Genomic DNA, 19975 nt, shown 5'->3' on the forward strand with positions numbered 1-19975 from the left:
ACAACAGCTGCCTGTCCATGAGCCTTCACGGTAGGGGTCAGTGCTCCCCCGCCCGCCTGAGATGTGGCTGGGTCTGCCGGAAATAAACCGACCTGAGTCATATTGTCCATGAACCACAGCATACGACCCATGACATCCTGAAATCCTGGTGCAGATGTGAAATCCACCGGAGCTGGCTCTGCCACAGGCACCTCACCTTGTTCCTCAATAATGGGATTCTCTGCTGGACCCACTGGCGGCATAACTGGAACAGTCCTGGGACGTCCTCTCCCTCTACCATGGACTGGAGCCCTCCCTCGGCCTCTGCCTCGGCCTCTAGCAACTGGGGAAGTAGCTCTTCCCTGGTCTGGAACTTCATTCGAGCGCGTTCTCACCATCTGTGAGAGAATAAGAGAAGGATATTTAGTATTACATTAATTGCACAATGGAATATGGAGAAAGGTAGTTTCCTAACACCCTATAGCCTCTCCAAGATAAGTACAGACGTCTCCGTACCGATCCGCAAGACTCTATTAGGCCTGCTCATAACTTGTGAGACCTAAGTGAACCTAGTGCTCTGATACCATGTTGTCACGACCCAATTTTACCTATAGATCGTGATGGCGCCCAACACTACAGCTAGGCAAGCCAACTAATAAATTAAGCATACATTGATAAAATTCAAAACCAAGAAAATATAAACCCAAACTCTACCAACGTGTGTGCCAAGACCTGGTGTCACAAGTGAATGAGCATCTAGTAGATTATACAAAATATCCAAATACTGTCTGAAATGAAATAGACAGAATGTAAATATAAGAAGAGACACTGGTAGCTGCAGAACGGCTCAGAAAGGCAGCTCACCACTATGCCTCGGGATGACGTGGGTATGTGATGATAGGTCCTCCACTAGTACCTGTCTCAGATCCTGCACAAAAAGTGCAGCAAGTGTAGTATGAGTACGTAAACAACGTGTACCCAGTAAGTATCAAGCCTAATCTCGAAGTGGTAGAGACGAGATGGCCGACTTTGACACTCACTATGGGTCAATAATAATAACTGAAATAAAACTAGGATATTTAAATCAGCATGATTTACAGAATTTACAATAATTTATTTAATCAGCAGAAATAATCAAATCCCTTCAAATGTAACAATTATCAATATATTAATTAAATTCCTTCAATTCAAATAATTTTTAATTTATCAATTAAATCTCATTTACAGGAGTAACAATTAATTCCTTAACAAGCAAGAACAATAATTCATTAAATTCTAAGGATTTTCTAATTTATTGATTAGCTTCACAAGCTGAAATAAATTATTAAAGTATTGTGTAATTATTATTATTAAGAACGATTTCTGCCGAAGACGTACGACCCGATCTAGAGTATCGTGTATACTGCCGAGGGACGTGCGGCGCGATCCATAGATGCATCTATCCTGCCGAGGCGTTCGGCCCGCTCCACAAGAAAGGAGGACATTTTCTTATGTGCCTCCGGAAGGAGAGTATATTTATTATAAGATAAATTCGGGAGGAGAACAATTTCTTTTAACAATTTATTGATTTAAACAGAAAATCAAGCCTATGAGATTTCCATCCTTTCCATCCTTTAATATCTTTATCTAACAATTCACAATATATTTATATATATATATCAATTAATATTAATTAATCAAAGAATATAATTTACACAAGTAATGCATGCTTTGAGTCCTAAACTACCCGGACTTTAGCATTAATAGTAGCTACGCACGGACTCTCGTCACCTCGTGCGTACGTAGCCCCCACAATTAGCAACAATTATTTAATTTTAATTACCTATGAGGTAATTTCCCCCTCACAAGATTAGACAAGAGACTTACCTCGTCTTGCTCCAATCTAATCCACTATAAGGCCTTTTCCACGATTATCCAACTCTATCTGGCTCGAATCTAACCAAAATAATTCAATACAATCACTAAAAATTATAGGAATCAGTTCTATAAGAAAATACTACATTTTTAATAAAGATCCCGAAATTAATTAAAAATTCATCCATGGGGCCCATGTCTCGGAATCCGGCAAAAGTTACGAAATTCGACAACTCATTCAATTACGAGCCCAACCATATCAGTTTCACTCGAATCCGACTCCGAATCGATACCGAAATCTCAAAAATTCGTTTCTATGAAATTTCTAAAAATTTCCCAAATTTAAATCTCAAAACACTAATTTATGGTGAAAACAATGATATACTTGTATATGTAGACCAAATCCGAGTTAGAATCACTTACCCCAATATTTTTCCCTTGAAAATCTGTCAAAAGTCGCCTCTGCTCAAGCTCAAGTTCGCCAAAAATGGCAAATGGGACGAATATCCTCTGTTTTTATAACTTACAGCTCTGCCCAGTTCGATCAAGGAGCTCGATCTCGGAAGCTCGATCTTAGGGAGCTCGATCTTGGGAGCTCGATCAAGGAGCTCGATCTCAGAGAGCTCGATCTCAGGGACATGGTCATGACCTCGATCAAGTTCGATCTTGGGTCTTGACCCTGGCCCTCGAGCCTTGCCTTCGATCATGGCCCTCGAGCCTTGCCTTCGATCGAGGCTTCGATACTGAGCCTCGTCCCTGACTTCGACTCAGGCCTCGATCATGGGCTCGATATCTGGGTTCGATTTGGGGCTCGATCACAACCCAGAATATACAGTAGAAGGGAAAATTGCAGCAACTTTTTAAGTCCAACTTTTGTTCCGTTAACCATCCGAAACTCACCCGAGGCCCTCGGGACCTCAACCAAATATACCAACAAGTCCTAAAACATCATACGAACTTAGTCAAACCTCTAAATCACATCAAACAATGCTAAAACCATGAATTATACCCCAATTCAAGCTTAATAAAACTAAGAGTTTTCAACTTCTACATTTGATGTCGGAACCTACCAAATCAACTCCGATTGACCTCAAATTTTACACACAAGTCATAAATCACATAACGGAGCTGTAAAAATTTTTAGAACTGGATTTCGACCCCGATATCAAAAAGTCAACTCCCCGGTCAAACTTCCAAACTTTAAATTCCTATTTTAGCCATTTCAAGCCTAATTTAACTACGGACTTCCAAATAAAATTTCGAACACGATCCTAAGGCCAAAATCACCATACGGAGCCGGGGTCATTTTCACATAATTAGATATCTGGTCACTATTCGAACTTAAACATTTTATTTTTTCTTCAAAATTCCATAATTCGGGCTAGGGACCTCGGAATTTGATTCCGGGCATACGCCCAAGTCCCAAATCACGATATGGACCTACCGGAACTGTCAAAATACTGACCCGAGTCCGTTTGCTCAAAATAATGACCAAAGTCAACTCAATTGAGTTTTAAAGCTCTAATCCACATTTTAATCCATTTTTTTCACATAAAAACTTTCCATAAAATTTTTATGGATTGTGCACGCAAGTCGAGGAATGATAAATAGTACTTTTCGAGGTCTTAGAACACATAATTAATTATTAAATTTAAAGATGATATTTTGGGTCATCACACCAAACATGCACACAAGGTCTTAAATATCATAATGAACCTGTACCGGGCTCCGAAACCAAAATATGGACCCGGTACTAATAATGCCAAACATCAATCAATTCTTAAAAATAATTAATTTTTAGACTTTTAATTTTCATCAAAAATTCATAACTCAAGCTAGGGACCTCCAAATTCCATTCCGGGCATACATCCAGGTCCCATAATTCGATACGGACTTACCGGGACCGTCAACGCATGGATCTGGTCCCGTTTACCAAAAATATTGACCAAAGTCAACTAAAATTAACTTTTTAAGGCAAACATTTTTATTTTCATTAGTTTTCAACATAAAAGCTTTCCGGAAACCTGTCCGGACTGCGCACGCAAATCGAAAAGGATAAAAATAATATTTTTAAGGCTTAAGAGCACAGATTCAAGTTCTAAAATATAAGATAACCTTTTGGGTCATCACAGAACCCATGTAAGCTATTTGAGAGATTCAAAGATGAATCTTTACTTGAATTTAGCTGTATATTATTTGTAAGTTACCCATATGAGATAAAATATTGTGATAATCAAATAAACAAGATTAACTTTCAAAACTATCTCTACTCTCAGGAACCCAACATGAAGATGAATGCCTAATTCTAAGAAAGAGCTTCTAATACTTTTTTTTGTATATAAATGTAAACACAAAAAAGTTATTAAAAAGTGCACCACCTCCGTTATTATTCATGAACCGAGCTCCGCATGGTATTGCTAAATATTTTAGGGAGACATGTTATTTATGTGATAACTGATTGAAGCTTATTTTTTAGTCTCACCTAAAGATGTTATTGCAGGAACTGTTTCAGTAAGTGCAACATTCTGTAAGATAAAAAAATCAAAGGCATATATCTGTTGTACTTTTTCATGCTTTTGTCATAAAGTTGTGCTCAAATAGTGTATATATATATATATATATATATATATATATATATATATATGAAGCTATTTTTTGTTAAATTTTGTGAAACTTTTAGTACAGTGTAACCGAGAAGTTACACATATATGTGTGAATACCCATTTGGACTTAAAAATGTATTAAGTAGTTAAATCGCGGGATTGTTTTTGTTTCCTCAATATATTTATCAAAAACATAATCTTGAATCATTCCAAATAAAAGTATATTGTACATTTTATTAGATTTTGAAAAAATCTGAAAATATATTATCAACTAGAATATTATTTATTCCTCTAGATTTTCCTGGAAGAAAATCTTAGAAACAATGTAGAGGGAATTACTGACTTCTACTTCTTTCTCTTTCACTTCGAAAAATGATGGGTCTTGTAATTTGTTCTCAAATAGTGTAAGTTTTAGAATGAATAGTTTATTTTTTGATGTTTTAGCCTTGATTGTCTGAGATTTGTTATATTTTATATTATAAAAATTAAGAAATACCATAGAAAAAATATGTCGAACTTTTGTTTTCAAAAGTAATATTTTCTCAATTATTAATTAATATCTTAAAGGTTATATTTCTCTCATTTTCCTTTTATCGTATACCTTATTTTGGAAATCCAAAAATTGTATACATATTTTTTTTAAAAGAAAAGAAAGAAGGATGATATAAAGATTTTACAAAAATCTAAAACTAAACCTTGTGTTGGATTTTTTATATTTATTCTTCTTGATATTAATATTATATCAGGGAAATTTTCAAAAGAATATGACAATAATACATAAAGAGCTAAATGTTTTGCTGGATTTTAACTCAGTACCTAATTATATAAAATATTATATTTATTTTTTAGCTCATTTTATTCTAATAATATTATCATGTTTTGTCCAATGGCGCAACAGGTAGCCATGTCAATAGTTAGTACTTCATTATTTATTAAATAAATGTTGTCTTACTTTTCAATTTTATTTCCTCAAATCAAGAAAGATATTGTAACCTTTATATTTGTCGATCGATAAGGTTCGCGAGGAAGAATATAATGTATGTTATGAATTTGAAGGCTCAATGCTATATATGCAAAAATGCGATGTTGGAAGAATATATAAATAAAAGAGAAATTATTTGACAATGCAATAACAACAACAAACAATCGATAGTGTTAGAATATAGAAAAGATAAAATTGATGAACGACATACGGTTGATTCTTTTGTAATAACATTAAGAATAATAATTATTTGGTCATATTTTAATAATCGCGCGAAGCGCGGGCATATTTACTAGTGACAGAATAATTACAGCATTTTCAGGCCAATCCTAATATTCAGTAATTACATACAAATAGACCTCCACACAAACTCCTACGTGACATTATCCTTACACTCCCCCTCAAGTTGAGCAGGGTGTGGAACAACTGTCAACTTGCACTTCAAATCTAGGAAGCGGACCTTGGACAAAGGCTTGGTGAGAGCATCGGCCACTTGATCATGAGAACTCACATACCTTACCGACAAAGACTTATCACAAACCTTGTAACGGACAAAATGAAAATCGATTTCCATATATTTTGTTCGAGAATGAAAAATGGGATTAGCAGTCAAGTAGGTAGCACTAAGATTATCACACCAAAGAATGGGAATAGAGGTGGTAAAGCATCCAATCTCTCGGAGGAGAAGCTCAACCCATGTCATCTCAGAGGTAGCAGCAGCTAATGCATGATATTCAGCGTATGTGCTCGACCACGATATAGCTTTTTGCTTTCGAGAAGCCCATGAAATCAAATTGGAGCCAAGAAAAATGGCGAATCCAGTGGTAGACTTGCGATCATCAACATCACCTCCCCAATCTGAATCACTATAACCATGAAGCAAGGCAGAGGACCCACGAGAAAAAAATAAACCATGAGAGGAAGTAGCATTGACATAACAGAGAATACGTTTGACAGCAACCCAATGAGAATCCATAGGACAATGCATAAACTGTGAAACTTTGTTAACCGCATACGTTGTATCGGGTCTAGTAAACGTCAAGTATTGTAAAGCTCCAACGGTACTCCTATAGAGAGTCTGACCATGAAATGGACGTCCACCAGTTGTGGAGAGCTTGGATGAGGTTGAAGCTGGTGTGGAGACAGGACCACACGACCCCATTTCCACACGATTAAGAAGGTCGTTGACATACTGTTAGGATCGGGAACCCGAGTAGTGCGGAATTTAGCCAAATAACGGTATAATGACAATAACAAAGACAATGAAAGTTGATAATAACGGCAATTAAAGAAGATAAAGAAGACACAAATTTAATGTGGTTCGGTCAAGGTGACCTACGTCCACAAGCGGAGAGAAGCAATTTCACTATACCAACAAGAGTACAAAAGAGAGTACAAAATTGGAGTAAATACTCTAATTAATCCCAAATACCCCAAGAGAATAACCTCACAATATCACTCCAAATAAAGGGTTCACACAAGTATTTCCCAACACTCACTCTCTTACAAAATACTCTATAATGAAATAAAGGAGGAGAAAGAAAGACAAGAGTGAAAAGCTCTTGAATTGGTGTGTTTTCAAATGAGGAGAAACTCCTCTATTTATAGCAAGAAATCCTTGGCCTAATAATGGATATTATGTCATGGCAAATGTCATGATCCACAAATTTATTATAATGGATATTATGTTATGGCAAATGTCATGAACCACAAATTTGTTATAATGGATATTATGTTATGGCAAATGTCATAAAAATTTGGCCATATTACAAATCTCCACCTTGGCCTAATTTCGGCTTATATATAGTAAATTTGCTCCACCTTCTCCGCAAAAACCCCAATGGGCAAAATCATTCTTCATAAATGCCAATCAAGTTCAGGCAAAGCTTGAACTTGGACACTGGAAGAGGTTTTCTGAACATGTCAGCAGGATTGTCTCTAGTGTTGATCTTCTGAACAGAGACTTTTCTTTCAGCAATGATTTTTCGGATGAAATGATACTTTATATAAATGTGCTTCATCCTCTCATGATACATTTGATCTTTAGTTAAGTGAATGGCACTTTGACTATCACAGAAAATGGTAATACCACCTTGGTGTAAACTGAGTTCCGCAAATAGACCCTTTAACCATAAAGCTTCTTTGATCGCCTCAGTCACTGCCATATATTCTGCTTCGGTAGTAGATAAAGCTACTACATGTTGTAATGTAGCTTTCCAACTAATAGTGCAACCACCGATGCAAAATATATAGCCTATCAGTGATCTTCTTTTGTTAAGATCACCTGCATAATCTGAGTCTACAAAACCAACCAAAGTGTTAGTATTTCTCCCAAACTCCAAACATGTGTTTGAAGTACCTCACAAGTATCTGAGAATCCATTTCACAGCATGCCAATATGATTTACTAGGGCAAGCCATATACCGACTTACCACGCTCACTGCTTGTGAAATGTCTGGACGTGTACAAACCATTGTATACATAATACTGCCGACTGCACTGGAATAAGGAACTTGTTCCATGTACATCTCTTCTTCCTCTGACTACGGGGATTGAGCAACTGATAACTTAAAATGAGCAGCAAGAGGGGTACTAACTGGTTTAGCATCTTTCATGCCAAACCTCTCCAAGTACTTCTTCTGGGTCAGAAATAGCCTGTTGGCTTTTCGATCTCTTTTGATCTCCATGCCAAGGATTTTCTTAGCTGCTCCCAAATCTTTCATCTCAAATTCACTTTTCAGCTGACTTTTCAAATTGTGAATTTCTGTTAAATCCTTAGCAGCAATGAGCATGTCATCAACATATAATAATAGGTACACAAATGAACCATCATTTAACTTCCGGAAGTAAACACAACTATCATACATGCTCCTCGAATAACCATGACCCAACATAAAGGAATCAAACCTTTTATACCATTGTCTTAGAGACTGCTTTAATCCGTACAAGGATTTCTTCAACAAGCAAACATGATCTTCTTTCCCTTCAATTTCAAATCTTTCGGGTCGATGCATGTATATTTGTTCCTCAAGTTCGCCATGTAAGAAAGTTGTCTTAACATCAAGTTGTTCTAATTCCAAATCATACATGGCAAAGAAGGCAAGCAAGACACGAATAGAGCTATGTTTAACAACAGGTGAGAAAATATCATTAAAATCAACTCCTTGTACCTGACTATAGCCCTTTGCAACTAATTGTGCCTTATACCTTGCATCTTCAACCCCTGGAATGCCATCCTTTTTCTTGAAGACCCATTTGCAACCAACAATTCTTTTTCCTAATAGCGGCTTCACAAGAGACCAAGTACCATTCTTGTGGAGAGACTCAATTTCTTCATTCATTGCAATCAGCCACTTGGCTGAGTCAGCACCAGAAACTGCTTCTGAATATTTTGATGGTTCTCCAATTTCTTCAGTTTCCTGTGCAACTGAAAAAGCAAATGCAACATAATCTCCAAACCTTAATGGTTGTTTACCTTCTCTTCTTGGTCTATGTTTGGCTATAGAATACTCCTCTTCTTCTGGTTCAACTTCAGGAGTCTCAACTTCAGGAATTTCAGCTTCTGTCTCAACTTTAGGAGTTTCAACTGTATTTTGCTCCAAAGTTGATGAGCTTGGCTCAGAAGGAATGCCAATCTCAATCTCCACCTAGTTCTGTGTACTCTTTCCTTTATCTGTATTACAAGAACTAGAAGACTCTTTTCTAGAATGTAACATAGAGGATTCATCAAAGGTTACATCTCTGCTAATTATAAATTTTGGTACCGTGGGATCAGGATACCATAGTCGGTATCCTTTCACCCCCCAGATGCATACCCAAGGAAAATGCACTTTTTAGCCCTTGGCTCTAATTTTCCATCATTTACATGCATGTATGCAGGGCAACCAAATATCTTTAAATCAGAATAATTAGCAGGAGTACCTGACCACATTTCCTCTGGAGTCTTAAAGTTCAAAGGTGCGAAAGGAGCTCGGTTAATAATATAACAAGCTGTAGAGATAGCTTCTGCTCAAAACGCGTTTGTCAATCCAGTATTTGAAATCATGCAACGAGCCCTTTCCAAAAGAGTTCTATTCATCCTTTATGCCACACCATTTTGCTGAGGTATCATTCTCACAGTACGATGTCGAGCAATTCCTTCATTCTTGCAAAATTCGTTGAATTCATCATTACAAAATTCCAAGCCATTATCTATTCTAAGTCGCTTAACCTGTTTTCCTGTTTGCTTCTCAATCAAAACTTTCCAATGTTTGAAATTTAAGAAAACATCACTTTTATTTTTCAGGAAATAAACCCAAACTTTCCTTGAATAATCATCAATGAAAGTTAACATATACCTGGCACCACCTTTTGATGGGGTACATGAAGGACCCCCAAAGATCTGAATGAATGTAATCCAAAGTACCTTTTGTTCTATGAATACCTAAAGATTTAAAGTTGACTCTTTTCTGCTTCCCGAACACACAATGTTCACAAAAATCCATATTTTCGGTACTTTGGCCATATAAGAGACCTCTTTTACTGAGGATGAAAAGACCTTTTTTACTCATATGCCCCAATCGCATATGCCACAATTTGGTGATGTCAGAATCTGATTTATCTGATATTGAAGCTGCAGCAGCACCTGTAACAGTAGATCCCAAAAGAGTATACAACGTACCAGATCTGCGTACTTTCAGGATCACAAGAGCACCATGAGAAATTTTCAGAACTCCACCTTCACCTGTGTACTTGCACCCAAGAGATTCTAGAGTGCCCAAAGAGATGAGATTTTTCTTCAAGTCAGGAACATGTCTAACATCGGTGAGAGTTCTCACCACACTATCGTGCATTTTGATTCGAACTGTACCTTTTTTAATAACTTTGCAGGCAGCAATGTTGCCCATCAAGACAACTTTACCTCCAATAGATTCATATGTGGTAAATAAATTCCGACTAGGACACATATGATAAGAACAACCCGAATCTAAAATTCACTCATTGTTAGATTTGAAACTATTATTAGTTGCTAAAAAAATAGTTTCCTCAGTCTCATCAATAGCTACACTTACTTCGGCAGTGTCAGTATTTTTGTGCTCATTTTGCTTTTCTGCATGCTTTTTTTTTGTTTTTCAATTTAAAACATTCAGAAATAATGTGACCTTTCTTATGATAATATTTGCACATGACATTTCTGTATCTGGATTTTGACCTTGATTTAGGTTTCTCACTACTTGAATCTTTCTTATTGGATCTACCTCTTATGAATAAGCCTTCCCCTTGGTTCCCACTAGTTTTCCCAGTAATATCTCTATCTATTTGTTCTTTTGATTTCAAAATAGATTTGATATCTTTATAAGAGATATTATCCTTTCCATAAAGCATAGTATCTCTTATATGTTTAAACGACTGGGGTAAGGAAACAAGCAATAACACAGCTTGATCCTCATCTTTGATTTCAGCATCTATGTTACTTAAATCCATAAGAAGAGAATCAAAAGTATCAAGATGAGTAAGTATATAGGTACCTTCAGCCATACGAAAAGTGTAGAGTTTTTGCTTTAGGTAAAGTCTGTTTTCTACTGTTCTTTTCATATATATAAGGTTTTAAGCTTTTCTCATATGCCTTTGGCTGAGCTTTCTGCTGCAACTTCACACAAAACCTCATTTGAAAGATTTAAAATAATACCTACTTTTGCCTTTTTGTCTATGACTGCAAACTCCCCGTCCGTCATTTTATCCGGCATCTTCTCCTTTTCTTCCAGTGCCAAATCTAAGCCATCCTGAATTAGGATAGCTTTCATCTTTAATTGTCATATTCCGAAGTTTACACTTCGGTCAAATTTCTCAACATAAGACTTTGTTAAAGTCATTTTGGCTATTTAAACTAACCCGGTTAGATCTGGCTCTGATACCAATTTGTTAGGATCGGAAACCCGGGTAGAGCAGAATTTAGCCAAATAACGGTATAATGACAATAACAAAGACAATGGAAGTTGATAATAACGGCAATTAAAGAAGATAAAGAAGACACAAATTTAACGTGGTTCGGTCAAGGTGACCTACGTCCACAAGCGGAGAGAAGCAATTTTACTATACCAACAAGAATACAAAAGAGAGTACAAAATTAGAGTAAATACTCTAATTAATCCCAAATACCCCAAGAGAATAACCTCACAAGATCACTCCAAAGAAAAGGTTTACACAAGTATTTTCCAACACTCACTCTCTTACAAAATACTTTATAATGAAATAAAGGAGGAGAAAGAAAGACAAGAGTGAAAAGCTCTTGAATTGGTGTGTTTTCAAATGAGGAGATACTCCTCTATTTATTGCAAGAAATCATTGGCCTAATAATGGATATTATGTCATGGCAAATGCCATGATCCACAAATTTGTTATAATGGATATTATGTCATGGCAAATGTCATGAACCACAAATTTGTTATAATGGATATTATATCATGGTAAATGTTATGAAAATTTGGCCATATTACACATACTTATCTTGCGACAAATGCAATCCTTTATGCGTCCAGTTGGCTTGAATGCCCAAGAAATAAGATAATTTTCCCAAATTTCTAATAGCAAATTGAGTTTGCAGTTTGGCTATAAGAGCTGCAATATAAGCAGAATTAGAACTCACAACCAAAATGTCATCAACATATATTAAACAAAATAGCTTGTCATCGGCGTTCGGCATATAGAACAGAGAACTATCAGTTTTGGATCCCACAAAGCCTAGAGAAAGAAGTTCATCATCTAAACGCTTGTTCCACATACGTGGGCCTGTTTGAGGCCGTAGAGAGATCGTTTAAGTAAACAAACATGATCTGGATGAGTAGGATCAACAAATCCAGGAGGTTGAGACATATATACAATCTCATCTAAGTTCCCATGAAGAAAGGCATTAGAAATATCCAGTTGAGTGATGTGCCACTGATTAGACATTGCCAAGAATAACAACAATCGTATGGCGGCTGGCCGTGACGGCAAAATCGATGCCCGGTTGTTGATGATATCCTTTAGCTACAAGCCTTGATTTAGAGCGATCCAATGAACCATCTCACTTTAACTTTGTCTTGAATACCCACTTACAACCAATTACGTTATGAGATGGCGATGGTGAAACTAGTTCCCAAGTACCATTATGAATAAGTGCATTATACTCCTCTGACATGGCGCGGCGCCAAATAACATCCTTGATAGCCTGTGAGTAGCAAGAAGGTTCCATTATTGCCGATGTTGGTGTCAAAACAGACATTGAAAATGGCTTCTTCGGCTTCAGTAAGCCTGTTTGTGATCGTGTGACCATTTTTTGCGAAGCCGGAGCTGCTGGTTATAATGTACCAGCAGTTGAAGTGTCTCCAAGATCATGAGAGTGCATTGTACCAGATAGAGGATTTTCTTCAACCAGAGTGGGTGACATCAAGTCTACACCATGAGATACTCTAACTTGTAAAGGCTGATCAATAGCAATTATATGTCCATGAGTAGGATCAACAGATGATGAGGATGGGTGCTTAGACAAAGACTCTGCAGGTAGAGAGGGTGAAGGCGGATTCGATGTATGCGATGGGGATGAAAGTTGTGGCATAGATGGTTGAATACTTGAAGGGCCAGCAAGAGGCTGGAATGGCAACTTCACATTGAGAGGTTCAGATTTAGCATTGGGTATAGATGGAGACACCACGACATCTTGTGAAACAAATGGAAAAATATTTTCATCAAAAATTACATGGCGAGAAACATAAAATTTGAAGAAACTGGGTCAAAGCATTTGTACCCTTTGTGTAACTTACTATAGCCCAGAAATACACATGGTTTGGATCGAGGAGACAATTTATCCTTCGTATAAGGACGAAGCCATGGGAAACAAAGGCAACCAAAAATACGCAACAGAGAGTAATCTGGATCGGTGTTAAACAACGTATGAAATGGAGTTTTATTTTTTAAGCGTGGGGTTGGTAAACGATTAATAGTATACACAGCAGTATCAAATGCGTTTGTCCAAAATTTGTGTGGGACATTAGCATGATGTAGAAAAGCTCGGCCGGTTTCAACAATATGCCTATGCTTTCTTTCGGCACAACCATTTTGTTCGGGGGTATACGGACATGAGGAACGTTGCACAATTCCATTATCTCTCAAATAATTTGTTAAGGCTTGATATTCCCCTCCCCAATTTGCGTAAAAACCTTTAATAGGACGACCAAAATATTTTTCAACAATTGTGCGAAATTGCATAAAAATTGAAAGGACCTCAGATTTAAAGCGAAGAAAATAAATCCATGTATATTGCTAAAGTGATCAAAGAAAAGCACATAATATCGATAGCCTTCACTAGAAACAACTGGAGCAGGACCCCAAACATCTGAACAAACTAAATCTAAAGGTCCGGAGGCTTGAAAACTAGACTCATTAAAAGAAACTTTATGACTCTTACGAACAACACATGTAGAACATAAACGAGAAGATTTAAATGAAGGGACGATGACGCTAGACGATAATGCTTGACGAACTGTAGGATAGGATGTATGAGCCAAACGAGCATGCCAAATCCCAAGAGACGCAGCATAAGAAGCAAGTGCAGATGACTTCCACACAGGAAGAGAATATAATCCAGCTTTATCTGGACCTGTGTGCAATATTTCCCTCGTCACCAAGTCCTTAATCAAAAAATGGTTAGGAAAGAATTCAATTGAAACTTGGTTAGATTTAGTAAAAGAACTGATAGATAATAAATTTTGAGTAGCAGTTGTGTCACGACCCAAAATCCCACCACAGGCGTTGTAATGGCACCTAGTCTCTAAGACTAGGTAAGCCGATTATAATTACCTTTTGAAGCTATTTTTTTTTAAAACCAACAGCGAAAATAATCACAATATACAACCTCCCAAGATTGGTAGTATTGAGTCACGAACTATAACTGAATACATGGAATGATCACGAAGACCGAATATACAATACTATTTGATTACAAATTAACAGTACAATAAAATGAAAAAACTCCAAGGGACTGCGACGGCAAAGCAACTCTACCTTGAATCTTTACGATCGTGCTTTAACTCTACTCAAGTCTGATACCTCCAATACCTGGCTCTGTACAAAAATGTGCAGAAGTGTAGAGTGAGCACACCACAGCGGTGCCCAGTAAGTATCAAGACTAACCTCAATGGAGTAGAGACGAGGTACAATCAAGATACTCACTAGTCTAATAACTTGTGTAATATAATATACAAAATACTAGGAAACAATAACAATAAGGGCAGGATAAAACAACCAGTGATATGCACAACAGACAACAAGAATTCAATTAATATACCTCAACAATTAATAAACACAATTACACCCAATTAAATCAAGTCCTTCAAATAAATGTCTTCCACATATAATTCTTTTTGAATAAAAATCCTTCCAAATAAATATTTTGTATATAATTCTTTCAATTAAAAAGTCACCATGTGACACCTCATTTCATAATCATAAAAAAAATACGGGTCTCAGCCCATTTTCATATTTTTCATAAACACGGGTCTCAACCCATTTTCATATTTCCACGGCACCTCGTGCCTATAATTAAATCATCATATTTTTCCGGCACCTCGCGCCCTCAATTCATATCTCAACAGCACGAACAACTCACGTGCCAAATATCCTCAATGTATATAAGATCCACATGATCAATCTATTTCCACTAAAGTGAGTTTAAAATTTTTAAATCAAGTAAGAAATCAACAAAGAATTAAATTTATTTTTAGAATTCATTTGGGTGAAGAAAGTAACATTTCACTTAAATTAAGGCATCAGATAAACTACTGGTTTGGTTGTAAAACTATTTAATTTAAAATAAAATATTAATTCCTTTTTATTTAAATCAACTCATTCATCGACAATCAGTAAGAAAACCCAGAAATATACTTCTTCAAGGTCACGTGCTAAAAAGCCAAAACCAACACAATATAACTAGGAACACAAAATACATGATAATAAAGTCAACTAGTACATCACGGAAGAAGACAAGAATTTATATATTCAATGAAACAAAATCACCAAGACAGGAACATAAATAAAGAAATATCAACAGGGCACTCCCGAGGTACCGCCTCGTAGTCCCAAATCATAAATAAATTCACAATATCTCATTTTCTTATATCACCGTGGGAGCCTTCACATTTAATTTTTAAAGAAATCATTTTTTCCGAAATGGCATTCCGCGTTTTAGCCATCCTTATCACACCGCATGGCTTCTATTAGTTCCCCTACTAGCCACATGTTTTAAGCCACCCTTATCTCACCGCAAGTGTTTCAACACCCTGACCTTATATCACCGCATGACTTCTAGTAGTTCCCCTACTAGCCATGCATTTCAAGCCACCCTTATCTCACCGCATACGTATCAATATCACAATATTTCACAAATCGCACCTCAAGTGCCCAAATATCACAGCATATTACAACTTGCACCTCAAGTGCCCAAATATTACAACATATCACAAATTGCACATCAATTACTCAAATCTTACAACATTTCATAAATTGTACATCAAGTGCTCAAATATTATAACATATCACAAATTGCACATCAAGTGCTCAAATCTTACAACATATCACAAATTGCACATCAAGTGCTCACATATTACAACATATCACAAATTGCACATCAAATGCTCAATTATTACAACATATCATAAATTGCACATCAAGTGCTCAAATATTACAACTTGCCACAGAAATCAACAACATATTATTTTTTCACAATAAAGAGCCATGACTCGATCATAATGTACACAACATCTTAACAAAATGTTCGGGAGTGAACAACTCAACCGAATAATATTTTACAATTTGGCACTTTGCCTCAATATGATTCACGGCCTTTATAATTCAATACCAAATTTTTCACAACGTGAACTAAAAGGTAATTCATCTTATTAACTAAATTTTCTATTTTAATTATTTGTAGGTAAAATCAATAATGAAAGTATTTTCCATAAAATAAATGACAACTCAAACAAACACAGAGTTCACATAAAAGTCAAGTGACAATCACACCAATTTGTCCTATAAAAACAACCTCGGCAAACAAAGAATGAGGCATGACAAATAAGGGATTTAATAAGTTACAATAATTTTCCAACTTAATACTTAAGGGCGTCTACGAATTTCAACCGATATAATTTGCACATATAAACCAAGTACGTACTTGTCACCCCGCGTACATGGTTTTCAATTACACAATTTTCACATAAGACTCAATGCCTAAGGGATGATTCCCCCACTCGAGGTTAGGCAAGATACTTACATTTTTGAAGTTATGCCAATATTCCATAATAGCCTTCTTACTTGAATTTGACCTCCAAACACCTCGAATCTAGCCACAGATAATTCGATTCAGTCAATAAAATTTATTAGAATTAATTCCATAAGAAAATACTAATTTTTCAACAAAAAATCCAAAATTATCTCAAAAATCGACCGTGGGGCCCACATTCCGGAACCCGATAAAAGTTATAAAATCCGAAAGCTCATTCAACCACGAGTCTAACCATACCAATTTTACCCAAATCCGACCTCAACTCGACCTCCAAATCTTCAAATCTTATTTTCAAATCCCTACACCTCAAAAACATGTAATCTAGTCGGATTAGTCGATGATTATTCAATATTATGGAGTAGAAATGATCACAAGTGACTTACCTCAAGTTTCCCTTGAATTCTCTCTCAAAATCGCCCCAAAACCCATGCTTGAAGGCCCAAAAATGGCAAAATTCGGAACCCCTCTGTTTTTAACATTCTGTCCAGGATTTTCACACCCGCAGTGATTTCTTCGCACCTGCGGTCTTCGCATCCGCGGTGATTTCTTCGCACCTGCGGTCTTCACACCCACGATGATATCTTCGCGCATGCGGTCTTCGCACCCGCGATGATTACTTCGCACTCGCGGTCTTCGCACCCGTGATGATATTTTTTGCACCTGCGGTCTTCGCACCCGCGGTGATTTTTTTCGCACCCGTGGTGCCTGGACAGCCCATGTATTTTCGCTTCTGCGAATCGTTCCTCGCATCCGCGAGCTCGCACCTGCAGCCCTTTTTCGCGCAGGTGCGATCACACCAGCAGCCCAGCTGCTTCAGCTCCTCCTCCAAATCCAAATTCGATCTGTTAAGCATCTGAAACTCACCCGAGGCCCTCGGGACCCCGTCCGAACATACCAACAAGTTTCATAACATAACACGGACCTACTCGAGGCCTCAAATCATATCAAACAACATCAAAAACGACGAATCGCACCTTAAATCAAAATATATGAACTTTGAATTTTCAAATTCTATATCTTGTGCCGAAACATATCAAATCAATCCGAAATGACTTTAAATTTTGTACACAAGTCATAAATAACATAACGAAGCTATTCAAATTTTCAGAATAATATTTCGACCCCTATATCAAAAAGTCAACCCCTCCCTGGTCAAACTTCCCAAAATTTAATTTTTTTCGTCATTTCAAGCTTACTTCCATTACGGATCTCCAAATAATTTTCCGGATACACTCCTAAGTCCAAAATCACCATACGGAGCTATTGACGTCATCAAAATTCTATTTCGGAGTCGTTTACTCAAAAGTCAACTCTCCAGTCAACTCTTTCTATTTAAGTTTCTAAATAAGTATTGTTCTTTTAATTTAATTCCGAATCTTCAGTAAATCAAACTCGACCACACCCGCGGGTCATAATACAGATTGCGAAGCTGCTCGAGACCTTAAGTCATTGAACGGGGTATAAAAATTCTTAAAATAACAAGTCGGGTCGTTACAAGTTGGAACATGTAGGATATCATCAAGATTGAACTTTTTGTGAGAAATAATAACGGAGCTTTTACGAACATGAGAAATAGGAAGTTTGGAACCATTACCTAATGTAACTTCTTCACAGTGCCGACCCAAGGGGGAGGCAGCTAAAGCAATTGCTTTAGGCCCCCCCTAATTGAAGGCCCCAATTTTCATTATTAGTTAATTTTATATTATTAAAAATTTATTATATAAAAGATACTAGATTTATGTTTTTTATTTTTGGATATAGAAGTTTTTTAGAAAAAATAGAGGTTATTTAGATAAATACTTGAATTTCATAATACACATATAATATAGCAAAATAACAGTTTGATGATGACATTGATAATAAAAAGATAAAAACAAAATCTCTTGTAATATCTTTTTAAGTAAATTATTTCTTATAAAGTATATCAAGTCATTTTTTCAATTCAAATAAACTTGAACTCTTACAAATATATAAAATTATTTTAAAATCTACTTTAGTAGTATAAAATTATGATCATTAGATATTGAGAACTTATAAAAATATTTTCTTAACCGCAGATATTTCTTATTTAAAAAAATTGAAACCTTGGTGAGTAGAGTTACTAGATATCTTCGATGGTGGAATCTAGCAGGTAACCAAGTGAAGGGCCAAAATACATACAAGACGGTCCATAAAACTATTATTAATAACAACAAAGAAAAAAAATCATAAATATATACAATTTTATTAAATAACATTTGGGCCTCTTTTTAACATTCGGGCAACTAATTTCGTTGAGCTGCTTCTTCAGGACCTTGGTATTCGGAATGAATACCCAAGTTATCAAGGTCAGCTGTGAGATGGTGTGTGACCAATCTTGGGCAGAATGGGTTCTTGCTAAATTGGAAAGAGGTGGTCTAGAAGTTCTGTTGCCATTGCTAATTTTAGGAGATGGACATATGCGTGCAATATGACCTTTGCCTTCACAGTTATGGCAAATAATTCCAGACATGTCCGAGGCTTGGGATTGAGTAGTATTGGTTTATTGAGTAGAGTTCTGAAAACCACGATGTTGAGACAATTGATTAAAGCCTTGATTGGAGGAGCGTCCACGACCTCGACCCCCTCGGCCTCTACTACGTCCACGAGTAGCAGGAAAGGAATTCTGAGTAAATTGTGTTATAGGTGCAATGGCAGTAATGGCTTCATCCCTTTTTAACTGTCGTTCTTCATTCAATAACAATCCATATAATGCATCAAAGTAATATCCTCTTGATGCGATTCAAGTGACCTAGTAAAAGGACGATAAACAGGTCCTAGTCCAGCAAGAACAAATTCCACCAGATCATCATTAGGAACTGGATATTGCAATGCAGCCAACTTATCTGCTATTGCCTTTGCCCCTTGCACATATGACTCAATACTGACATTATCACGACGCTAAGTGTGCAACTGCATCTTAAGGTCACGAATCTGAGGCTTTGATCCGGAAGCATATGAAGCAACAAGCTTATTCCAAGCGTCACGAGCAGTTAATGCTCCAACCAACTGAGGCAGGATACTTTCTGAAACAAAAGCAACAATCCAACTTAAAACAAGTTGGTCTTCACGTAACCAAACCGTATAGGCCGGGTTGGGTTTGGTATTAGTATCATCTAGGAATTGTGTTGGCATCTGTTTACTATCATTAATGTGATGGTTCAAACCACAAGCATATACCATAGGCATAAACTGTGCCTTCCATAGAAGAAAGTTTGAAGATGTGAGTTTCACAGGCAATTG

This window comes from Nicotiana tabacum, chromosome 24 (genome assembly GCF_000715075.1).
Source record: "Nicotiana tabacum cultivar K326 chromosome 24, ASM71507v2, whole genome shotgun sequence".
In the NCBI taxonomy this organism is placed as follows: Eukaryota; Viridiplantae; Streptophyta; class Magnoliopsida; order Solanales; family Solanaceae; genus Nicotiana; species Nicotiana tabacum.